At 35.0% G+C, this 27,542-nt stretch overlaps 1 protein-coding gene across 7 annotated transcripts in view; it reads left to right on the forward strand.

The window, feature by feature from the left end:
* The first annotated feature begins 667 nt into the window (after nt 1-667).
* Nucleotides 668-27,542, forward strand: part of LOC149177346 (uncharacterized) — a 207,905-nt gene continuing 181,030 nt past the window's right edge. Inside the window, exons 1-5 of one of the 7 annotated variants that reach the window (XR_016258763.1) lie at nt 754-1,262; nt 1,540-1,788; nt 2,052-2,270; nt 2,368-2,492; nt 11,345-11,671. The gene's annotated coding sequence lies outside the window, so the exon portion shown is untranslated. Of the gene's footprint in view, nt 1,263-1,539; nt 1,789-2,051; nt 2,493-11,344; nt 11,672-27,542 lie in introns of those variants that run through there. The other 6 variants (XM_089423394.1, XM_089423396.1, XM_089423392.1 and 3 more) reach the window with 6 other exon arrangements.

The following is a 27,542-nucleotide window of genomic DNA, read 5'->3' on the forward strand; positions in this document are numbered from 1 at the left end:
TCCAATTATCTAGAATGTCTCTCATAACCCATATTTCGACCCATCTCCCCCTTAGTGCGATTGCACTTATATGGTAATTTCCGAGAAATTTATGTGGTGATTTCCGAAACGATATTATCCTTATTCATCAGTCTTCAACGTCATCCTATCAATATGTTGAAATATCCTTGCATCCTCTCTACTCAATGGCAATATACATCCTTCCACATCTAGGATACCATCACATAGCGTAATAGAATTATGACCCATGACGTCTTTTCTCCATTAAGAATAACATCACACATAACTCTGACACGCTGCTTCCTTCTCCATTGGATGAGGAATCCTCATACATTATACAATCATATCCATTAATCCAAAACCAAGCTGTCTTTAGTTAGACTTTTTAGAAGTTTTCCTGGTTGGTTTTTCCGGTCTAATTTTTCTAAAATAATGTCAGAATTTATTGAAATCACAACCTTGATAGGTAACCACTGCACAATCAAAGTACCCTAGAGGTTTGTGCTGAATTGAATCCATATACAGTCAAAAAATCAATTTAAATAACACAAATCAAGATTTCAACTCAAATTTTTCCACCAAATTTCCAACACCAAAAAATCCCAAAAATCACACTGAAAACAACTCCATCCAAAACACATGATAACGAAACTACGACACACTGCATCCATCTCCATTGCATGAGGACTTTTTTACATGATACAATCCTATCCGTTTCTCCATTGGATGAGGAATCTTTTTACATGATACAATCCTATCCGTTTCTCCATTGGATGAGGAATCTTTTTACATGATACAATCCTATCCGTTAATGCGAAACAGAACCGGCACCCTCTAAAGATCAACAGGAGAGATCAACATCAACGGGTAGTGATTTCGGGCAGTGCTACAAAACGCAGGAATTGATCAACGGGTAGTGCTTTTGGGTAGTTCTATAAAATGCAGGAATTCACATTGAATCGGTTATTTGAAATCAAGGCGAGTTTGAATCACCTTTGCATTGTACATTCCCTTTCTCCTCCTCCCAGGGCTGCTGCGTTCTGGTGTCGTCTGGTTGGTTTGTTTGTATGGAGCTCCATGTTGTGTGTTCTAAGTCTGAGTCGAGTCGAGTCGAGTCGAGTGTGGTCTTTATGAGTCTAGTCTCCATGTAATCTGTTTGCTGTGTGTGTTGTCTGTAACGGCACTGAGAGGCAGAGGAGGCAAGTAGCACAGCAATTTTCGAATCAGCAACACCGACAAGGTTTCAATGGCTGCGAAATTGGGTACTGTCATCTTCCTCCTCAGATCCTGATAAATTTCTGTTGAATCTTTTTGTTGGTGTCTATTTCTTTATTTTTAATTATACATTACAATGACAATCTCAGACACCAATATGAAGGTGAGGTGAATTGCACTCATCCTCATCCTGGTGAATCTATGCTCAATGTCTTTCTACACCCTTTATTTATTTTTTCTTTCTCTAAAAAATATTATAGATCAAAAATTAGATTAGGCAGTAAAAGAGATCTGAGTTCCTGTTTTATTTTTATCGGAAAGTAGATGTCAAGACTGGCTACCCGTCTTAAAATCACTTGAAGGAGGAGGATGATGCAGTTGATATGAGGAAGTGGATCATGCAGTTGATATGAGGGTTTTCTTTTTCAAAAACGGTTGCAGAGGAAGTGGATCTGCTATAGAATGAGAAAAGACAAAAAGGGAGAGAGGGATTGGAGAAGAGGTTTTGGGTGGAGTAAAAAATATTACAGAGCAGAGCAAAGAGGTTGCCAGCTCCAAAATAAAGGTACCCAGGTATAATGTTATACTTATGACCATAGGTAACTTACATCTGAAGAAACAGAGATATAGGTTTCTTATTTATGACCGTAGGTAACTTACATCTGAAGAAACAGAGATATAGGTTTCATTATTTTTTCATTTATGATAGTAGGTAACTTATGATCTGCAGAAACAGAGATACATGTTTCATTCTTTTTTCATTTATTGATGTTACAGTGCATTTAGATTTCATCGTTGTTTATGATGCGGAGACAACTAATTCTGTCATTTAATAGGAGTCTAAAGATGGGGAGCAGTAGTAAAGATGGGGTGAAATAGACGGCAAATTATAAGGTGAAATGAAGCAAGAGGTTAGCCACCCCCTTGCTTTTGCTCTTGCTTCCTTTTTCAGAGCTTCAGAACGAGCTAAAGAAGAAGGTGCGCTATTCGTGGATGGAAGTGCGCGATGGGGTGACCGACCAATGGTGACTCAACGATACCTTAACTAAAGAAAGGTAGGTCCCTGCCCAGTGCCCACCACATTTCACCCAGAATTCGGAACTGAGTCCTACCCTCTGCTGATCATCTACGTTGGTCCACCCGGTTCAACAGCTCATATGCGCCTACTGCTGAGGTGTGGGAGGATCCCTGTAATAGCAATCCCACGTGCTTTCGAGATATACAAGTGAGTTGAGGCCCCGGAGAGGTGGCGGAAAAGTTGCTAGGACCGGGAAGAGGTACGGGAAGAGGTACGTCTCCCTCCTGTTCAAATGAATCTATACCTGGCCATTTATTTTTATTTGCCTTAGTCTAACCAGATTTTTTTTGCTTTGAAAATCATGGAAATTCTGGCAATATTTTCATAAATTCAGAGTGCTTTTTTGTTTTGAAAATCATGAAAATTCTGGTAATATTTTCATATATTCCGGTGGGGATTTTTGTAAATCTAGGTTATAGCTGTCAAACTTCAAGATTTTGGGTGCCTTAGAGGTTTTTGATGGTGTTGAATCCATTTCCACTATTAAAAACATGATTTAAACACTGATTCCACAAGATTGGTTGAAAGATTTCGGCCACTTTTAACTGTCCGGGCAAATCCTCCATAGATATTTAGGGATCCTCTGGGAATTAAACTATTTTAACTCATTTGAAAATAGGAACGGAACAACTCAACTCTGTTAAACCCTCTAGATTTTTGGAGATTTTAAATATCAATCTAACAAATCCAAATGTAACAATGTCTAGACTCTAACTACTGCTTCACCATACACTATTTGTGAGGTAGCTTTTCTTCCCATGGAGTTTGCATAGGGGAAGAATCAATGGTCTTTTATCATTAGCTCTCCCTTATGGTGTAGTGATTTAGAGAGTACCCTAAGTCATTGGACCGAGTAAGGGAAGAATTGAACCCTGAGCTTTGTCATCTCAGAACTTAAATCAAATTAAATACCTATAATCCGACTCATATATTCGTTTTCACAATCCTTTCTATTGCTGAATAGTCAGAAATTGTGTTAATTGAGGGTTGATTAAGTTTATTTTTGGTAATATAGAAATTTTTATTATGATGGATTTCTCTGGTAGGATTATGGTGCCATGAAAATATGGTATTTTTTTACGGCATACATGCTTTTTGAAATGTTAGTTTTACTAGCACTGGAAAACAAATTAGTGCAATGAAGCCAGCTAAACAATGTTTTTCTGCCATTTATGTAAAGTAGACCATGAGATCCATATTTACAATCGCCCTCAAAAATTTGTTTAATCTTTAATGTTTGATAGTGCCCAAAATGAAACCCTCGTTCTTCTGAGGCATTAGTCCCTATGACATATTGCATTAGGTATTTGTTATGCTATAGCATTATGGATTCCGATAATTTTTTCATGTCCCAACACTAATTTAGGGGTTGTATATAAGCTATATATGCTCAAATCTCAAGTAGCCATAAAGTCTAGTTATTGGTGATTGTGGAAGGGACAAGAACTTTGGTATTTATTTTAAATCTAATTGTTTCCATGCCCCTTGGATGAGTACCAATTGTCTTACTTAGAGTGCCTTCTGTCCACAAGGAAAAAAAAGGGCTACCACTAGTGATGGCTTCCCAACATTTATATATCCACCAATTGCTAAGATAGGAAAGCCACGACCTTGTTCACTATTCTGACATTCATGAGTCCTTCATATTTTAACTAGACAGCATTTCTTTTGAGGGGAGTAGTGCCGGGATAAAAAATTCTTGAATGTCATCAAATTTCACATGACAAACCGCTAACTAATAGTACCTGTACCACCTGACCAATTCTTCCAAAACTGAAGATTACATACAAAAAATTTTAAAGACAATTTTGCACCAGTTATGTGATCTTCATTCTTTCTCTGACCATAAATTCACTATGGACACAACTGCCACCACCAGGATCAAAAGTGAGGCCATTTAACCCAATAGTCAAGTGCCAAGTGTCTCCATTCCTTGTATAATTTATTGCTCGACATTTTTCACAATCTGGCTGTCTTGTCTATCAATGATGAAAGGAAACACTGAGTTTTGGATCATGAAAGGTTCAAGACATTGTCCAGATGACCTTCAAGAGAAAAGAATAGCTTTTCTGAAAGCAAAAATACACTTTCTGGCAACAAAACACTGTCCATTTCAGTATGCAAGGATAGCAACTCTGGTGAAACATTGATTGTAACATAGGCATTGGAGAGAATGTCATCTGATTCTATATGAATCAAAAGAAGGTGCCCATCAAAAACTTTGATGTCTCTTCACTGTATTTTAATCCAACGCCAACATCACAGAGCTCTAATTATGTCCTGAATCTGGCTTTCCTCCGCCTTTTAGTTTACAATTTGACATTCGTTGTTGTCTAGATCTATTGACTGCAAACTAAGGCTGTCAGCAGTCACAAAAAAATCAGAAAAATCACCATGATAAAGCGAAAAGTATTCTGTACTCAACCACAAAGATCTTGAACAGTCATGGTAGATTTTTCCTCTATGTTTGCTTTAAAATACCCCTTGTGTCCAAGAATGTGTTCATGGTCTCCATCATATGAATTTACAGTTTTGTTATGTTCACCCTTTTGAGAATTAAGGTTGCTGTTGGACTCATTTATTATCTCCCTTTTGAGAATTAAGGTAGCTGTTGGACTCATTTATTGTCAAATCAAGATAACCCTAGTTCTTCTTTTACTCTAGGGCACTGATCAAAATCCTTTTTACAGTAACAAGAAAAGAAAGGATCTACAATATTTTCTTTCCAAAAGCAGATTTGACTTCCTTTCTGTCATAGTTACCTTACAGGTTCTGAAATTCGCAGCTGCCCTTGTCCCTTATTTATGTGTTTGTCATCCACCTATAAAAGAAATGTTTGGTTAATGCCAGGACTGTGGTCTGAACCTAAGGGTTTGACCTCATTCATTTCCAATCTGCCAGGTTCAGATTATTTAATGGAGCCAGCATTATCTTCATGGCATGTCAAGACATCTTGCTCTAAGGTTGTTTCTTCTACATCTTTGTTATCTTCATTGTTGTTGCCACAACGATGTCCTTTTGGAACGGTAGAAACATCATTATATTTTGGAAAGAACTACCATCCTTTCTCCTTGATCAAGATTGGGATTATCATCAGGGGGTTTAGATGTGCTTTTGATTATATCACAAGACCACAGTGAGAGCAATGAAAGATTATTTCCATGGTTATTAAATTTCATAACAGATGTTCGGTGTTGCTCCTTGAACGCTATGCATTAAACCAAATATTTTCCCTTTTGAGAGCATATTGTAAGATTAAATTATAGGAGTTGAACGATGCCCAGAAAATTTGTGTGCATGACTGCCTTGAGAGCTTTAGGATCCCTTATTCAGCTTGATATTTATTACATTGTTACCCAACCATGTCTCATTGCTTTTCGGCCCTTAGATGCTGAAATTTAGGTGTATATCATGATTTATGACCTGATATATACAGCATTTCCAAAGAACAAGATGTAACAAATTAAGGGCTTTGAAACCTTTCAAATCTTTATGGAATTTCTAGAACTTTCAAATTATTTCTAGAACTTTCAAATTAAGGGCATTTTAAACCTTTCAAATCTTTCACGGTACTCTGACATCTACTGCAGGCACATTGTTCATTCATTCCATCTCATTTTGTTTGCTTATGATCTTCTCCCCAGGATGATTTTAACATATCTCTAGAAATGCAGGATAATTCCCTTCCTATTTGTCGTTTTTCCTTTTCTTCGATGCATATTCCTCAGCTTTGTCATCATCCTTTGGATCTGGAAAAGAACCATTGCTATATCTCACACCAACTTGTTATTCATTTCATGTGCGTTTATTCCGATTCAATGTTTTTTGAATTTGTCTGTATGATCTTGAAATGACAAACGATTTTATTTTGGATTCTAAAATTTCTCAGACAATCTGATGGTAGGAATTATTTTCCATTTGTTTTAAATTCTAAAATGGTCCAAACAGAGTTTCGCCCATGAATGTTTGAAGTTTGAACATTTCTTGCCACAGTCCGATTTTCTCCTCACCATCTTCACCGTGAATGACACAGACCAGACTCGGATTCTGAAATAGTTTCGAATAAATGAGTGCACGCACGATCGATTCTGTTTGCGAACACCAGGCGTTGTAGAATCCGACCGACAGGCTGTTTTGCGCCAATGTAGGTCGTAGAAACGCCAAAAACAGGAGAGAATTCACAATTCTGAGTGCCATTATAATCAAATCCTTCGATGTCATTGCAGCACAGAGGATTAATGTCTCTTCTATTTCTTAGCGAATGCCCAACAGTGCTAATGGTGAGGGGTCTCGTTATTGGAACAGCTGGTCTATAAACCAGGGAGAGTTTGGCACCCGATTAGAGAATGAGCAGTACATATTCTGGGCATAAACGAATTTATAACAATTCTACCAATGCCCGTGTGGGTCCATTATTTCATTATTAATTGAACTGTGAAGCTGGAATGTAGTGTTACACTAGATCAATCAGGTTTTCGTTCAGAAATTTGATATTCACGCAATACCGAAGAGCTCTAGGTTCTTCAAAAACTCGATCTTATCGTTCACCCGATTCAGGTTATCTGAAGGTTCAGCAATAAGGTCAATCGTTGATTGTTGACTTTGTAGCATTGACTTTGTCTCTAGGTTCTCCCATAATCAGAATGTACTATGGATAACCAATAAAATTCAACCCGACGATTGAAGTCTTTAAGTAGTCATTGTTTTGCTGTATATGACACAAAATTATTCTAGGACTTCTTGGTGGTCATTGTTTTGCTGTATATGACACAAAATTGTTCTAGGACTTCGTTGCAAGATTTGGAATGCTATTCACAATATCCCCATTCTCAATGCGTTAGGAATAAGGAGTGCGAAATCTAGAGTAAACTCTTACCCTCTTCTACCAGAACAAAGCAGGCTCCCATTTCATAATTTCATAATGCTCAAATTTCATAATAGATGCTCAGTGTTCCTCAAATCTTGTGCATTCAACCAAACAACCTTCTCTGACCGTACCTTGGCCCTCATTAGGTAGATAGGTAGTCATTTATTGCCAAATGGGTGTAATCAACTTAGGAGCGATAGTTAGGTGCAATAGTTAAGCACACATTATGCTTAATTAATATATTAGTGTAGTCGTTAATTGTTGTCAAGTTTTCTATGGCAAGCTTTCTATGTATGCATTGGAAGTATTGTTTTTCTATAGTATTGGAGATCTATGATAGGGTCTTAGAATCACTGACACTACCATCCAAATACCATAACTAACTACTTTGCACAACGAAATATAAATATTAGTAAATCAACATGTGCACAAATATGCAACTTTTTACAATTTTCAATAACCCAACTTTGTTATATTAACAAACTGTAATACAATTGTCTAGGGCTCACCTACCAGGGATAATGGCCCTCATACATTCACTGATATAAGAATACAACTGGGACTTGATGTCAACAACTATGACGACCAAATTGCTCGAACAAGATACACTAACTGTCTAGCTGATGTAGCGTGCTCTGTTAGCTTCTCTTGGTCGTATCCTGAACACACACGTCTGATCCTTTGGCTCCTAATTTGCGACAACACCAACCAACTCTATCAATGAACTAACTCCTTTAGGCCACTAAACATGGCTCCAGTCTGCCCTTGAGTTGACCATTCGTCCATCAATGCATCAACACATAGGATCTTCTTGTGAGTTGTTCACAACTCCGTTTGTGTACAACTCTAAATTGCCCACTACTGCTCCTCATCTCCTTTGGGACTTATTGGCCACTCCCTGCTCCTTAGTCCTTCAAGGACACAACTCTAAGGGACTTCTTCCCACTAGTGCCTTCCTGTGCTGCCCAATTAAGACACACTTAGGGCATGGAGGGATGCCACCTATTACACCAACAATGAACTTGGGCTAGTCAAACAACTCCCTTTGACATCATTTTTTCGTCCTTCAGAGATCAAACCTGAGCTTTTTCAATTCTGCCTTTTCTAGCAATCATGTTAATCCTTCAAGGAGTTGTACTTAGGGCTTGGAACAAGTCACTACAACCCTCCTGCAAAGTGTTCTTTTGACTGTTCCAACATTTGTCCTAAACTAGGACCTCCCATCCACTAACAAAACATCAATTCAAAAAGGGAAAACATATCTTGTTCCTCAAAATACTTATGCCCTTTTTGACCTTGACTTCTATACAAAAATATGATATTTTCAGCGCGCTACTAGCGCTGACTGTAACTAGGATTACAGTCCCAAACTTGACCTTAAATCTCCTTAATCTTCTATGGCTAGCCTTCCTCTGTAAGCATGCCTCCTCCGCTGACCTTTGTGACACCTTCCTGCCTTCCTATTTATCCTTATGCCTCTCCAAAAGTCATCTATAGGTTTGTGGTTGTCACTAGAACATGCTAGAAAGAATTCAGCCCTATGCCATGAAGAGAACCAACCCTAATTCTTGGAACAAAACTTACTCTTCCTCGCTGGCTTAACCTTGCTGAAACTTGGCCCAAACACCTACGATAAATCATCCCAAAACAAACCTTAATCTCCCTTCGTGTGGACTCCTAGAGCTCGGTTGCCTCATAGGTGATCAACCTTTGATGCTTGTTATTTGGATGTATCAAAATGAGACATTGACATGTTCTATTTATACCTTCCCTTATAGTGGTGTCCAATCCATTAAGAGGGGCACCTTATGCTAAGTCTGACTTGATCTCGAGACAAATTCTCCCACACAAAACATTCAAAAATTAATATCTCCATTTCTACAAGGCATCTCTTGGTGCTACGAGCGACTCCTTGCTCCTTTAAGGATGCCCGACATTCTCCAAGTGCCAAGTGTCCAAATATCCTCATGGTTTTGGCCCCACACCTTTGGGTGCAAAAACCCAAGCTTGGGTTCTTAGCCCACAAGTGACCTTATGAGGCCAATTCCTCCACAACCCTCTAGCTTAGGGCTTGGAGTACCTCCCAAGCTACAAATCTCAACAGGTGGTTCCATGGGATATGCATGGTTTCATTTTTTCTATATAATTGCATACATTTACTCATAAACATGGATCTAGAAGACAAAAGCATCAAGTATGCAATGTGGAAATCTTGCATGAGCCTTAAAGCCCTTACCTTTTCACCCAAAGGAGACTGAATGTCCAAATGATCATTGGAATTGACACAACCCAACATCCTTTCCTTTCTAATCTTGTTTTGTAGAATAACAATGTTGTTTCATAAGACCCTTCATGTGATCTTGAACTTCCTTTATGTCAGACCTCTTAATCCTTTTTTACCCTCCTAGAAAAATTACCCAACTTAACTTTAACAGTAACCTTTCCACTTTCTCACTACATTTACAAAGCCCGACTCCCCTCATGTTGTTAATCTCTCGGCCTTTTATTTTGGTAGTGCGGCCGATAACATTTTATAAAACAACTTGAATTGTAACATAGTGTCTTGACATCTTTGTTATGAAGATATTTTTAATAAAATTGAATGTGTCATTTGTTTCCTTTTCCACTAGTGATGTCGAGGAATCTGCTAAGATTGCAATTATATCCTTTGATTAGAATAAACTTCCAAATCAAACTTAACCAAAGAAGAATATGGAGCCCTTAATCATATCAACAACTACACGAACATTATCATTATGAAAGTTCCCATGAGTAATGCCATGATCCTCATAAACATTAATGCCTACAATCACAAAATTAAAGAAGTTTTGTCTATAATCTTCTCCCCGTGAAATTAACATCATTTTTGCATATCCACTGCAAACAACGATATTGTAGAATACAAATCCTAACAACTTCAATATCCTCTTGATATTTGATCAAAGAGTGTAAATTTTACACTTCCATGTTTGGATATAGACTATAGTGTGGTCTTATAAGAAACAAAACAATATTTCCTTATTAACCACAAAAGTCGATTATCAAGGTGTAGTTAATGCTAACATAGAGGTTGTGTGGATTGCAACCTAATGTTGGAGTTCCAATTTTCTTTCAAGAGTCAATTGTAGTGTATTTTGATAATTAGATTGCAACACAAGTAGTTGGTAATCATGTTATTCATGCTGAGATGAAGTATGTGGATCTTTACACTTATTATTTGAGATAAATGGTAGACAAAACCCAACAATCTAGCCATTACCTATTGAGTTTTTGTAGGAATGGTTCACAATCCATTTTTTCAAAGAATAATTGTAACCCTTTTTCGATGACCACATTTTTTAAGAATATTTTCTTTATTTGCTATGTTTCCACTTTACATTTAACAATCTTCTTCATGCAATGACTTTCAGTATAATTATTATTGAGATTTGTCACTTTGATTAGTTGTAATGTAATCTCTTATCAATGAATTTAACAAGATCATTATATTAGGTAACTTAAACATTTCCTAATTAGATTGAGAGATTCATGACATTAACCTTCAATTTCTTATATGCTTTTAATTTTCAATATTTGCATTCATTATCCACAATGATCACAAGTTACAAGAAAATAAAACAATGGCTAGTGATGAAAACAAATGATTTCTCTCTCACACACACACATTTGCATGTGCGCATTATCCACAATGATCACAAGTTATGAGAAAATAAAACAAAGGCTATTGATGAAAACAAACAATCTTTCTCATGTGTGTATGCACGTGCACACTCTCTTCACACACGCATGCCAGTGAGGCACTATTATCTTGATCTCTATTGATTTTCTCTCTATCCATGTTTTCAATGTTCATAGTTTTATTAAACCTTCATTATATGCATTATAATGATACAATTTTCCTGGAATAAGTACTATTTTTATGTTTAAATGTATTATTGAACTTAAATGATATTTATTGTTTTCTTATACAATTGGTTATGTTTATTTTCATTTTAGTTTAAGTACATGCCCCAATTATGACTTTCATTGTCAAATATATCTCTCAATTGAAGTTTATGCATGAAGAAACTATTATCATTACATTCGGTTAGCTACTCACTCAAATGCGAATTTATGCAATTTTTTGTTAGATTATATAGAAAATATGAATAGTCACTAACTTTTAGTAGATTTTTTTTGTTTAGTTTTTTTTGCAGAAGGCAAGAAAAATATACATACATTAGATCAATCATATAGACATATATGACAGAAGACATGAAAGTATCATGACATTGAAATAAATGAACATTTAGTTTTTTTGTTTAGTTATTTTATTCTTTATCATGTAATTACTTGAAACATTCATAATAAAAAAAATATTGTTTTGTTTGAAGGGGCTTTTTAGCCCCTTCTCACTACTCTTAATGGATGGACCATGGACATCCTTAAGGGCATCTGCGCACACACTTTCTATGTCTCCTTGTTTTTTATTTTAGTTTTCTTTCTATTTCTAAAACTAGAATTATTTTTTGTCCAAGAATTATATATTTAATAATATTAAAGGAATACATCACCATAAATTTTGATTTATAATTAGAAATCTATGTTTTAAACCAATTTAATAGTTGTTGTATGTATGCTTTAAACATTTCGAATTTTGCATTTTATTCAATCAAGATAATATAGACATTTTAAACATATTTTTTAATTATTGATACTTTTGTATGTTTTCTTTGTGATTGAATATAGCAATGACGGTTTGATTTTAATTAATATGTTTAGGTATTCAAAATGAATGTGTATGATATATTGATTTATACTTTGAAATGTGCGTGAGTTCGCTGTAGCAATGCTTGATGGTTAGCGTTTGAATGTTTGTGCTGTACCATTTTTGCTTGTGTAATGATCAAACTAATGTGTTAATATATGCTTTCAAATGTTTGTATGTGTTTTATTTTGCATGTGCATTTATGATTGCATATATGAATGCTTATTATTTAGGTTTCATTTGTTTATTATTTAGGTTTCATTTATATGATTATGTAATGCTTTGTATGTTTGTAATTTTTGATTGAAAATTTGATGTGTGTGAATTTGTAATATTTCTATGTGATGATCAAAATATGGTGTGTGTGAATTTGCAATATTTTTGGGTGTTGATTAAAATTTGATGTGTATTTATGATTATGTATATGGATGTATGATGTGTATTCATGATTGTGTATAAGAATGCTGTCTTGGTTTTATTAATGTATTTGGAACTTTAGAATGAGCATGCATGACATGTTGATTTGTACTTTAGAATGTGCGAGTTCAATCAAAGTTTGATGTGTAATCTAGAATGGGTGAGTTTGCACTATTTTTTGTTGGTGTATGTATGTGAATTTCCTTGAATATTTGTATGTTTGTGATTTTGATTGAAAATTTGATCTGTGAGAACTTGCAATATTTATGTGATGATCAAATTTTGATGTGTATTTATGATTATGTAATGAATGTATGAAGTGTATTCATGATTATGTATAAAAATGTTGTCTTTGTTTTTTTAATATGTTTGGATATTTAGAGAGTTACTGACCTTTCCAAACACATGAGAATGACAACTAGGTTAGTGAATTCAAATTCCTGCATACTGGAACACTGGATTTTCTTGTAACTTCAGCGCGTAATTGTTAAACTGTTATGAAACCAGCTCACAAAAGATAGAAAAGATAGATAAACGCCTTAGAAATAAGCCTCTTCGAGGGGAAACCTCCTTTACATTACACAAATGAACAATTCTTGGATGATACAAGTGACAAGGCCTCCTTTTTATATATAGTAGTCTAAGGGGTCATAATATATTCAAATCCGACATAACAATAATAATGTAAGGGCACAATAATGACAATAGTGGGCTTCTATGGGGCACAATAATAACAATATGAGGACTACATGGGCACAACAATATAATAAGGGGGTTGTACTAATAACAATAAGGGGTTACACTAGTAGTATAGGGACCTAACATGCCCCTCCCCTTCAAAAAGTGTTGTCCTCAACGCTTGAGTAGTTCTTGATGCTTCTGTATAAAATTCTTGTCCTCCCATGTGGAATCTTCAGTGGGTAAGTTCTTCCACTTGATGAGATACTCTGAAATTGATCGATTTCGTAGCCATGGGGTTCTTGTTTTTGTGACTGCTCCAGGTTCCAATATGATTTTTCCTTCCTCGTCAAGTTTTGGCAATATTGTTTGAACTGAGATCTTTTGCAAATTTTGAATGAGTGGCCACACATCTTCGTCCTTTTTCCATTTATCCCTTGCTTTGCTTATCCAATTTGGTTGGATAATAGAAATAACAGAAAACAATGCTTCCACATTTTCATCCTTTCTTGAGAGTGCATATGCAACAACATTTTTCTTCCCTTTTTTGTGGATGATTTCAAAGTCATAACCCAACATATTTGTGAACCATTTTTTCTATTCTTCTAAAGATATTCTTTGTTCTAAAAAGCATTTAAGACAATCATGATCCATTTTTACCTTGAAGTGTTTTCCCATTAGGTAAGGTCGCCATTTATGAAGTGCATGTAGTATTGCGAACATTTCCTACTCATAAATAGCTTGTTTGAGCTGTCACCGTAAAAGTATCCAATTGTCTACATCAAAACTTTGCGATGTTGATTTTTCTGTTGTTTCATTTGATTCTGCACCAAAGTGGCGTTATCCTTTAAAAGTTGGAGAACTTGTTGTTGATGCTCGATGTGATCTTTCACTTCTTAAATCTTTTGCTTCTTGATATGTCCTTCTATCTTGGGAGTTTGAGGAGTAGTAATTTCTTCCAATGCATTATAAGATATGGTCGAATTCATTTCTTGATGCTCGATGTGATCTTTCACTTCTTGAACATTTTTTTTCTTGATATGTCTTTCTATCTTGATAGTTTGTGGAGTGGTATGCATTACAAGATATGGTCGGATTCATTTCTTCTTTCTTGATGTGATCTTTCACTTCTTGAACCTTTTTCTTCTTGATATGTCCTTCTATCTTGAGAGTTTGAGGAGTGGTAATTCTTGTCAATGCTTTACAAGATATGGTTGGATTCATTTTTCTTTCTCTGGGATAGGTACCTGGTGTATATCTTCTTCTTTTGATGTTTCTTGATCCTTTTCTTCTTCATCTTCACAATCAATGTAAAATAATTTCTTCTTAATGCACTTATGACCTTTAATATATTTGTTATCACAATTGTAACAAAGATTTTGCTCTTTTTTCTCCCAATTGTTGTGGTGTTACTCTTGTAGGTTGTGGAAGGCTAAGAGAAACAACGCTTCCATTTTTATAGTTGCGAGGGGTAGAATTCCTTGTCATAATTTTGCTTTCCACTTTTCTTGCCAACATGAATGTCTTCTCCAATGAATCAGGGTCCCAAAGACGAATCTCATATGAATGTTATCCTTTAAGGTCCCTATGGAGACACCAATCCTCTGCTTCTCTGGAATATCATTTTCCCTTATATTCAATTTTTGAAAGTCCTCAATGTGCTCTGTCATTGAACACTTTTGTTTGAGCTTTATCACTTGGCTAAAGAAGGTGTTTCTCTTTGTATCCTCATAATGTGCTATCATTTCTTCCATGAAAATTGACCATGTAACAAGTGGTTTACGAGAGCAAAGGCCTTTATACCATAAAAATTGATTCCATTCTAAATATGAAGATGCAAAGTGGTTTACGAGAGCAAAGGCCTTTATACCATAAAAATTGATTCCATTCTAAATATGAAGATGCAATACGTACCTTTTGTAATAGTTTCACTTCATGTAGATCAAAATATTGCTCCATCTGTAGTATCCAATTTATCGGATGTTTGCCGTCAAACTTTCTCATATTGCCTTTTCTTGATTTTAGGAGCTCGATCTTGAAACGACTGTAACTATGTAATTTCGGATCTTCCAGTTCTGAAATCACGACATGCAGTAGCCCTCTGCGTCCTCTTTCCAATGCCCCACCAGTCTGATCAAAATTGGATTCTCCAAAAAAGAGTTATGTACAATATCCCAAGATGACCTGATTATATACCATTTCAGAAGAGTGAAATTGTATGAAGTGCCACGTGTCACTGTTTGACCTTCAGATCTGAAAAATATACACAGAAAACTACAATCTATCATCTTTCTGTAAATTCCTACAAAATTTCAATCTGATGCTCAGAGAAAAAATTATGACGATTTTCCCAAGGTCACTTGTTTAAGATGTAATTCGGGAGTCTGCAAAAGCCCTAACTTCCTCAGATCATATATTCGAAAATCAACCATGGTCAATCATGTGTCTATAATATTTATCTTAGAATTTTTATACCCCGGGTTTATAATATTTTTCCCTTGGGTTCATAATCGCTTGGAGTTTTAGTATTAATCCCTTGGGTTTATTATTCCTTTATGTTTATAATATCAACCAATCATAGCTAGTCATGGTCAACCATGGTCGAATATCGCATTATGACCAAAATTGTCTCCATATGAAAATCATGGACAATCATGGTCAACAATGGTCAACCATGGTTGGTCATGATCAACCATGTTTTATAGAATGAAACATGGCCAGCCATGGTCTAACGTAGCATTGTGACAAAAACTGTCTTGATATGTAAATCAATCATGGTCAACAATGGTCTAACGTCGCATTGTGATAAGGATTTTCTCAATATGAAAATCAACCATGGTCAACCATGTGTGTATAATATTAATCCCTTGGGTTTATAATATCAATCATGTTTGGGGTTTTGAATTCAGATATTCCATAGTCTTCTTTTTTACGTTGTCGACGTTTCGAGTTTAGAACAAGACTCACCATCAAGATTGATTTACAAAGAAGAGAAACATGAGCTATAAATATGATTGGGAAGCCGACTAATTCATTTTAATTCTTTATTATTATATTATTGATAAATTATTTAATTTTATAAATATTCTGTAATTCTTACTTTGTTATAATAATGCTTTAATGGAATTATTGTTAACCGATGTTTATTAATATATCTATGATGTTTGTAATATATTTAATAAATTAGTTCAAGATGTTATTAGTTATAACCGTACCTATATGTTTATTGTAATAAGATTAGATTCTTTAATTTTTATTTTTAATTATATTCTAATTAAATTACAATAGTTTTTGATTATATGTAAAGTGTTAATATATTACTTTAATATATTTAGAATTTGGATATTTAAGTTTATGCTAATGGCTTATTTTTAAGGTATTTTAATTAGAATCTTAATTTTGTTTAATATAAAGTCAACTTATTGTAATAAGATTTGATTTTAAAATTGTGATTTTTTTTCTTCAATTTAATAGTTTATGTTTGTAGAGAAGTGTTAATATATTATTATACTAATATTTTTGCTTCTTGATTTTTATGCCTATGTTATTGGCTTATTGCTATTGTACTCTAAATTGAATCTTGATTATACTTACTATAATGCCATGATGCTATGATATAAACAAATTTTTTCTTCATGTTGCTTTGGTTAGGATAGGGGTGGAGTTAGTTTATCATACGATAGGGTCAAAGAGGGGAGGAGGTTTCAAAAAACGGGGGGTAAGGGGGTCGAAATTCCATGGTTGGGGGGGGGGGGGCTGCGGGAGGGCATGAGAGGTGATTGGGAAACTTAAGAGGTGAGGGGAATGTAAGGGGGGAAATTGTGAGGGTTAGGGGACAGAGGACGGTGCTTTGGATTGATCATATAAACACCTTTCTGTTGTAGGTGCTTCGGATTGTCTTTCACAGACTTCATTCTTTGTTTAATAGTTGTCATGGGTTTGAATGAAGTTTTGATATCTTTCTTCATGAGAACTTTAGCTAGCTTGTCAGTGACTCCACGAATATATGGAAGGTGAACATTAGTAGTTGGGGAGTTGTTTGATTTATCTTTTTTTTTTTTGTTGTTTTCCGGATCTGGCTTTCTGGATGGCTTTGAAGATATCTTTATTGTTGTATCCGAAGTTTGTAAATGTTTCTCTTAAGCAAGTAATCTCTTCTTCCGTGTGGATCTCATTTGAAATTCTACAAGCTCTAGTAAAGAGGGTTTTAAGGACACCCATATTTTGAGCTGGATGGTGGTGAGAATCAACATGAAGGTAATTATCAGTATGCGCTTTTTTTCTAAACACATTGTGTCCCAGGAAACCATTCTTGTTTCATATGAGGAGGATATCAAGGAATGGGATGCAATCATTCTCCTCAACCTCCATTATAAACTTGATGTCATCTGACACGCTATTGAGATGGTTTAAAAAGCTTTTAAGCTCATGATCCCCATGAGGCCAATCAACACTAGTGTCATCCACAAACTTGATCGAAAACTTAGGTTTTAATGGGTAGGTATCAAGAGGGCTTATTTTCAAAATTTTCCATAAAGAGGTTGGCTACAATAGGTGAAAGAGGTGATCCCATAGTCACCCCTGATGTTTTCTCAAAGATTTCCTCCTGGAAGGTGAAGAAAGTAGAACGGAGGCAGATTTCAACCAACTTTGCAGTTTGGGGGTTTGCTACTTCTTTTACAACTTGGATTGCTTCATCTAAGGGAATCTTGGTGAAGAGTTGGACCACATCAAAACTAACAATTTTATCACCCAGATCTAGCTTAGCATGTTTAATGAAATCAACATATTGGTTGGAGTCTTTGATGAAGGAGCTGGTTTTACCTACTAGAGGTGCTAGGGTGCTGGTGACATACTTTGCTAATTCTTATGTGGGAGCCCTGATAGTATTGACTATAGATCTGAGGGGCACATTAGTTTTATGTATTTTAGGGGCCCCATAAATACGAGGGGTAATTTCACTGTTAGGGGTTAGGCGCTTTTTCAGTTTCTCATCGAGATTGGCCTCTTTAATTTATTTCTTGACAAGTCTTGTGTTTTTTGAGATGGGTTTGTTTCCCAATTTTTTGTAGCTGCCACTGTTATATATAGGTGGTCTTTCATTTTGTTTTTTTATTCTCCATGATTCATAACCACAGTGATGCCTCCTTTGTCGGCCTTTAGAATGACAATGTCATTATTATCCCTCAGACCTTTTAGGGCTTTAAGTTGCTCATGGTTTAGATTGCTTTTAGGAGGTCTGACTCTCCCTAGAATGACAGTGCACTCTTGTCTAACAAGCTCTTTATCTTCATCATTGAGAGCTCTGATTCCATTTTCAAGACTGCAAATAATTTCTTCATCAGGGATCTGTTTAGGGGCCAGGGAAAAATTGAGTCCCTTGTTGAGGACCTCAACTTCTTCCTTTGTCAATTTGTAAGAGGAAATATTTATAACTTTTTTTTTTTTTTATTGTTAATGGAATTATGTTTTTTTGTTATATTATTATCTATTCTATTGGATGTGTTGTCTATATTTTCTTCTAGGTTGTTGTTCATAGTTTTCTGTTTCATTCTATTATTATCTATCTTATTATTTATTTTATTATATCTAATCTTATTTAATACATTAGTGTTTTTATCAATGTTATAATTATCTATTATGTTATCTAAGCCTATGGCTATATTATCTAAATTATTATCAAGGTTAACGTGCCTAGAATCTAGGTCAATTTCATTTAAACCTAATTTATTTAGCATTTCATTATCCTTAGTTATGTCATTGTTTTCATTATTTGTGCTGTTGTTTAGAATTGCGTACCTGTTCAAGTCATTCAACGCTTCTTTTGACCGCGGATTTCTACTATTCTGTCTAATGTTGGACTCGGCTTTCGGGCTGTGTATCATCAGTTCATCCATGTGGTTAGAGTTTATGTTGTTCATGTCATTAAATGCTACATTTGACAATGGATTCCTCCTCTTCTGATTGGCGTTGGACTTTGCTTCTAGCATCGATTCTCCATGCCTAAAATCTGCACTGTTTGATTCATTAACGGTTTTATTATATAATGGATTCCTCCCCATGGTCAATCATAACCAATCATGGTCAACCATGGTTGAATATCGCATTATGACAAAAATTGTATCCATATAAAAATCATGGACAATCTTGGTCAACCATGTTTTATAGAATTAAACATAGCCAACCATGGTCAATCTTGGTCAACCATGGTCGAATGTCAGATTGTGACAAAGATTGGCTTGATATGAAAATCAATCTTGGTCAACCATGGTCCAATGTCACATTGTGAAAAATATTTTCTCAATATGTAAATCAGCCATGGTCTCGAATGTCGCATTGTGACAAAAAATTTCTCGATATGAAAATCTACTAGGATTTCCATGATCGAACATCACATTGTGACAAAGATTGTCTCGATATGAAAATAAACCATGGTCCAACATCGCATTGTGACAAAGATTACTCAATATGTAAATCAACCCTGGTTAACTATGGTCTAACATCGCATTGTGATAAGAATTCTCTTAATATGAAAATCAACCATGGTCAACCAAGTGCTCATAATATTTAACTTAGGGTTTATATGCCTTGGGTTTTTAATATTTGTTCCTTGGGTTTAATATTATTCCCTTTGATTCATAATCCCTTTGGGTTTATTATTCCCTTGAGTTTATAATATCGATCCCTTCAGTGTATTATTCCCTTGGATTTATAATATGAATCATGGTTAATCATGGTCAATCATGTTTCATAGAATGAAACATGGCAAACCATGGTTAATCTTGGTCAACCATGGTCGAATGCCGCATTGTTGCAAAGATTGTCTCGATATGAAAATCAACCATGGCCAAACATCACATTGTGACAAAGATGGTCTTAATATGTAAATAAACCATGTTCAACCATGGTCTAGCATCGCATTGTGACAAAGATTGTCTTGATATGAAAATCAACCATGGTTAAACATAGTCTAATGTCGCATTGTGACAAATATTGTCTCGATATCTAAATAAACCATGGTCAACCATGCTCTAATGTCGCATTGTGATAAGAATGGTCTCGATATGAAAATCAACCTTGGTCAACCATGTGTCTATAATATTTATCTCAGGGTTTATATACCTTGGGTTTATAATATTTGTCCCTTGGGTTTGTTGTTATCCCCTTGGGTTCATAATCCCTTGGGGTTTTAGTATTAATCCCTTGGGTTTATAATATTAATGACTTGGGTTTATTATTCCTTTGAATTTATAATATCAATCATAGTCAATCATGGTCAATCATAGTCATTCATGGTCAACCATGGTTGAATATTGCATTATGATGAAAAAATTCTCCATATGAAAATCATGGACAATCATGGTCAACCATGTTTAATAGAATTAAACATGGCTAACCATGGTCAATCTTGGTAAACCATGGTCGAATGTCGCATTGTGACAAAGATTGTCTCAATATGAAAATAATCATGGTCAACCATGGTCCAATGTCGCATTGTGACAAAGGTTTTCTTGATATGTAAATCAACCATGGTTTCAAATGCCACATTTTGACAAAAAAATTATCAATATGAAAATATACCAGGGTTTTCATCGCCAAACATTGCAATGTGATAAAGATTGTCTCGATATGAAAATCAATCATGATCAACCATGGTCTAACGTCCCATTGTGGCAAAGATTTTCTCGATATGTAAATCAACCATAGTCAACCATGGTATAATGTCACATTGTGATAAGAATTGTCTCAATAAGAAAATCAACCATTGTCAACCATGTGTTTATAATATTTATCGTAGGGTTTATATGCCTTGGAATTTTAATATTTGTCCCCTGGGTTTAATATTATTCCCTTTGATTCATAATCCCTTTGGGTTTTAGTATTAATCCCTTTGGTTTATATATTGATCCTTTGGGTTTATTATTCCCTTGGGTTAATAATATCAATCATGTTTAATAATGGACAATCATAGCCAACCATGGTCAACCATGGACGAATGTTGCATTGTGACAAAAAATGTCTCCATATGAAAATCATGGATAATCATGGTTAACCATGGTCGAACGTCACATTGTGACAAAGATTGTCTCGATATGAAAATCAACCATGGTAAACTATCGTTAACCGTTGTCGAACGTCGCATTGTGACAAAGATTGTCTTGATATGAAAATCAACCATGGTCAACCATGATCCAACGTCGCATTGTGACAAGGATTTTCTTGATATATAAATCAACCATGGTCAGCCATGTTCCAATGTCGCATTGTGATAAGGATTGTCTCAATAGGAAAATCAACCATGTTCAAGCATTTTTATTTTAATGTTTATAATATTTATCTTAGGGTTTGTATACCTTGGGTTTATAATATTTGTCCCTTGGGTTTATATTATTCTGTTGGGTTCATAATCCCTTGGAGTTTTAATATTAATCCCTTGGGTTTAATATTTATCCCTAGGGTTTATTATTCCCTTCAGTTTATAATAACAATCATGGTCAACTATGGTCAACCATGTTTTATAAATTCAATCATGATCAAACATGGTCCAATGACGCATTGTGACAAATATTGTCTTAACATGAGAATGAACCATGGTCTATTATCGCATTGTGACAAAGGTTCTATCTATTTGAAATCAATAATGGTCAACCATGTTCCAAATATTTATAATATTTATATTATAAACACAAGTTGTTAATAATAAACACAAGGGGTTAATAATAAAACCCCAAGGGATTATAAATCCAAGGGAATAATATTAACCTAACAGATAATAAGCCAAAGGGATTATTACTAAAAACCCTAGGGTTTATATTCCCTTGGGTTTATAGTATTAATCCCTTGGGTTTATAATATCAATCCCTTGGATATATTAATCTAAGGGTTGACCATGGTTGAACATGGTCAACCATGGTCAGACGTTGCATTGTGACAAAGATTGTCTTAAAATGAAAATCAACCATTATCAACTATGGTCAACCAGTTTATTTTATGGTTTATATACCTTGAGTCTATAATATTAATCCTTATGGTTTAATATTATTTCCTTGGATTTTTAGTATTAATCCCTTGCATTAATATTAGTGCCTTTGGTTCATAATCCCTTGGGGTTTTACTATTAAACCCTAGGAATATGAACCCTTACATTAGTAAATCAAAGGGATTGATATTTTAAACCCAAAGGTTAATACTAAAACCCCAAGGTATTATAAACCAAAGGGACTAATATTGTTAAACCCAAGAAACTAATATTATAAATTTAAGGTATATATACTCTTGGTTGACCATAATTTATACTGAATCTAAGGGATTAATATTATAAACCTATGAAAAATATCATACACTAAGAATATGAACACTTAGATTAATATACCCAAAGGATTGATATTATATACCCAAGGGATTAATGCTATAAATTCAAGGGAATATAAACCTTAGGGTTTTTATTAATAATCCCTTGGGTTAATATTATTCACTAGGGTTTATAATCCCTTGGGGTTTTAGTATTAACCCCTTGGGTTTATTATTCTTTTGGGTTTATAATATCAATCCCTAGAGTTTATTAATATAAGGATTCATATTCCTAGGGTTCATATTCATATTAGATAATTTCAAATTAAATAATAATAAATAACATTTAATATTAAATAATAATGATAATTATAATGATAATAATAATATTTTATTGCAATAGAGTTTTTTTTGTAGATACAAATGGTGTATTTCTCATGGTAGATACAAATAAAGCCTTTGGCTTATATCAACCACATTAATACTTTTAATGTGGTTGTGCTAGTTGTTGATGTGTATTCATGTTTGTGTATAAGAATGATTTTTTAGGTTTTATTGTTATGTTTATGTATTTACAATCAATGTGTATGACATGATTTGTGTTTTGAAATGTGTGAATTTATTCTAGCAATGCTTGACATTTACATTATGTTTGTGATGCGTAATGTTTTTCATGGGTGAATTTTTAATAATTTTGTATGATGATAAAAATTTGGTGTGTATTAATGTTTGTTGTTTGGATTATTTTATTTTTTAATTTTATATATTTTCAATAAATGTGTATGACATGTTTAAATGTGCTTTGATATGTATATATTCCCTTGGCGCTTAAGTTATTTTTATGTTTCTGTAATGATCAAAATTTGATGCAATTTTTTTTCTACATGGTAATTTGCAATATTTTTTTGGAATGGTTTCAATTGTATGCCTAGTCCCTTTAGCAATGTTTGATGCTTACATTTTCTTTATATGTATTCACAACTTTTTTGTGGTGATGATCAAAATTTCCTCATTTAATATATAACTTGATTTGTTTTTTGGATTAAAATTTGATGTGTAGTATTTGCCTTTGTTTTTTGGATTAAAATTTGATGTGTAGTATTTGCAATTTCTATATGAATGAAGGATTGTATTTTGTATTTTCTACTTCATATTACATTTAAAGTAAAATAGATGGGGTAGAAAATGAAATAGGAGGTTATTGGGAGAGTAATGAGGGTAGTTTAATTAGGAAATTAAAAGTGGGGGAGAGACCAAATGAGCTTCCACCTTTGCGTGGTTGGTCTTGTTAGTAAAAAAATTATGATTCTTGAAACTAAGAGAAGCTCCTTTTTAATATAAATATAGAAAATAATGACTATAAATACATATTTAATTATAATAATAAAACATTAAAATATTTTCTATGAACAAAAAATATTAATATCATCTCAATAATCATTATTATTATTATTCCAAATTTTCAAGTCAACTGCGTTAAAGATCATACTAATTAAACTAAAATTTGAAGATTAAATATATTTTATTTATATATTTATTAATTATTATTATTATTATTAGCCTAAATTTAATTTAATAATAAATTATTATAAATAAAAAAATGCTTTCCCATCTATTATATATTTTATTTTAAAAATACTATTACTATTATTTTTAATTAATTTTTTTTTAAGTTTTAATTGTTTTTTAATTAATAACAAATATTTTAAATAAATAAATATTATTATTTATTTTATTTTTTAGTTATTAATAAATAATAATAAATAATTATTTATTTTTTTCCACTATTTATTTTATTTTTTAATTAATAATAAATCATTATAATTTATTTTAATGTTATTGGTTAGTTTTATATTAATAACATTAGCTTTCTATTTTAAATTTTAATTAATCATAAATGGTATAAGTAAACAGTCCTTTTCACTATTTTAATTAACATTAAATGAATCTTCATAATATTTTTTTTTTTAATAAAATATGTTATAAATATTTATTTAATTTTCTTTTTTTGATAAGCAAGAGACGAACCTTCTATTAACCTGAACAAATTACATAATACACAGGGTGCCCTAGACAACAGGGGCGACAAAAAACCAGTGACCGAAGCTTACAAGATTCTTACAAACAGCACAAAGTGGTGCCTGCTGCACCACCAGACGGACCCGATGGCAACAATGAAAGGTACACTAAACAAAACAGGTTTGAAACCCTTAGGAAACCCTCAGGCAACAGGTAGGAACTTATCCTCGCCGTTGAAAACATACCCCCAATCCAATGGCCAACAAGCAAAGGGATCCACAATTGAGTAACCAACACAACCAATCCCAGCCGTTGAAAGCAAAGTCCCAATCCAACGACCAGCGGGGATATCGCACGGACGAGGAGCACGGAGGTTAACCGCGCGATGAGAGCGGTTTTCTCTCACCTCTCGTTGCCACGTGTTACCCCCTGAGTGGAATCGTATGTATCTTCCACGAAACCAAATACCAGCCATGTCCCACGCGATATACCAAATAAGGTTTAGGGGTTTTGTGTCCATGGTTTCGCGGAAAGCTCAGGCCCATATAGGGACCCACCGTGGACCCTATTGCCCCTTGCCAAATGGACCCGACCTAAACTTTAAACTGGGTCCAAAAAACGGAAACAGGTTCGAAGCCCTAAGGCAACAAGCTTGCTCCATCTCAGCCATTGAATACATAATCCTGATCCAACGGTCATCGGGGATATTGCACGGACAAGAAGCATGGAGGTTAACTGCGCGATGAGAGTGGTTTTCTCTCTCCTGTCGATGCCACGTGTTACCCATTGAGTGGAATCGCATACGCCTACCAAAATACCAGATACCATCTAAGTCCCGCGCAAATACCACTTATGGTATTGCGTTCGAGGTTTCACTAAAAAGCCAGAACATTTTCGTAGACCCTGTTGAGCCTTCCGCCTAGAGTCGCCAACAGAAACCCGCTGAGCTAAATACACCCAGGCAGTTCGTTCTGTGTCGCTGCCCGACTTGAAACCTTCGTCATTCATCCGAAAGTGAACAAAGTTGTGTAGAGAAACCATATCCCAAAATCGTGGACGAATTAGGTGATATCATCCTCACTCCTGTCTCCCGAATCCCTTCGATCAGCACTGTTCATCCATAAATCCCAATCTTTCGCTGCGAGGATGAAACAATCCTCTCATAGTTTACCTTCAGGTAACAACTCCCATGCATGCCAAGAATCCTTGTCCTTATTGGCCACACTTTTGTTGGCCAACCGATTTGTAAGCATATTTGCCTTCCTTCTAACATGAACAAAACTAATCGTTTTAAGAGTCTGCAAGTGAGAGTGGATACGGTGAAAAACCTACAACAACTTCCAGTGCTTCGACATTTTATCTGGTGAAGTTCCATGGTGAATCTTCTTGGCTGCTTTGATGATCAAATCCGAATCTGCTTCAATGATAACATTCTGTAAATTTGCCTCCACCAGGATCTCCAAGCATTGATCTAATGCCAGAAGTTCAGCCATGTTATTGGTACCTTTTTCGAAGTGTTCATGGAAGACATATTTTGTGTGCCCCTGAGGATCTCTTATAGCACCCCCAAAGCCAACTTCCCCCAGATTTCCCTTAGAAGCTCCATCAATGTTTACTTTGAGGAAGCCCTCAGGAGGGGGCTGCCATCTACTGGCCCCTGTGTTAATTGTTCTCATTTGCTTCCTTATTCCTTGAAGATTGATGGATTGAACACCCAAATCAAGAATAATAATCTCCTCGTGGGGCAGAGGAGGATTCGTGGGAATTGACCTCAAAAGGCTCTTAACTGTTTCTTTAAGCTGTTTTAGAATTTGATTGATTATGTGCTGTGGCTCGCTAGCTTTATTTATGAAGATCTGCCTATTGCGTTCTTTCCAAACATTCCAAATGACAAACCCTGGTACTAGCATCCAGGGTTTATTGATGATCTCATTCTCTGAGAAGTGCTTCCTCTAGTTTTTCAGAGTGTTGGATATGCTGAGATTGTCCCTATCGGTTTGTCTGAAGCTGGAGGCCACTCAGTTCCACACGTTAGTAGAAAAGGAGCAAAGGTTGAGCAGGTGTTTAATCGTTTCCTCATATGAGCCGCATAGGTGACATTTGGAAGGGCCACAGAAGCCTTTCTTGAGGAGGTTCTCTCAATTTAGGATCTTTCTTTGGTGCACAAGCCAGATAAATAACTTTATTTTCATCCAGTGAGGAGTTTGCCAAAGCTCCTTCCAGACTTTATCAACATTTACAAAGTTGAATCCTATGATTGCTTGTTTAGCCTCTTTGAGGTTAAAGTTACCTTCGTTATTCTTCCCCCATTTTAATTGGTCGTGTGAGGAGGAGACCAGAATCCATCTGTGCTTTAAGTCCATGGTGAGAGCCTCTGCCATGGCCTTCAAAGGACTCTCCTCACTGTAACTTAGTTCCTTCCACTTCCTCCATTTTTCATTGCTCCTTCCCTGATCCCAGAAATCTTTTACCAATAATAGGCCTTTGTTGTCTGTGTCTCTTTTAAGGGCTACCAGGTCAATCTTGTTAAGGATGGGTTCTTGTTGCCAGCTGTCTTCCAAGAATCATGCTCAGTCCCCTGCTTGAATTTCCCAAAAACAATGATGTTGAACAATGCTTTTGTTTTCCCAGGCAAGGTTCCATATTTTTGAGCCTTTGATTTGTCCTGCCATTCTAATAAGATCCTTTTCCTGCCAGTGCTCAGCGTACTTTTGTTTCCAAAGGTTGGCCTAGGAGGCATTTGGTTCCTTGATCCATCACCCCGAAAGCTTAGCTACCGACACTTTACTGTGATTTTCCAGATCATGCAGCCCCAAGCCACCATGGTTTTTGGACTTGCGAAGCTTGTCCTAGGCAACTAAAGCCCACTTTTTTTTCTCTTCCCCTCTACCCCAAATAAATTCCCTTTGAATGTTCCTTATCTGCTGCTTAATACCTTGAGGAGCAGGGATAGTTGCAAACATGAAAATGAGAATGGCTTGCAAGACCACCTGTGTGAGTACAAGTCGCCCTGCTAAGTTTAAGGATCGACATGCCCATTTTCTAATTTTGTCCTGAAGTTTATTTAAAATTGGTACCCATATTTTCTTGCTGAGAGGTTTATAAGTAAGAGGAACACCAAGATACTTGGAAGGCAACTATTCCCTTTGAAAACCAAGAATCCTGGTAATGTTTCTTTGTATAGCAATATAAGTGTTAAAAAAAAAACTTTGGACTTGTTTAGGCTTACC

The sequence above is a fragment of the Pinus tabuliformis genome, chromosome 4_1, assembly GCF_031772625.1.
Source record: "Pinus tabuliformis cultivar Carrire ecotype Pingquan chromosome 4_1, CPIR1, whole genome shotgun sequence".
Classification (NCBI taxonomy): Eukaryota; Viridiplantae; Streptophyta; class Pinopsida; order Pinales; family Pinaceae; genus Pinus; species Pinus tabuliformis.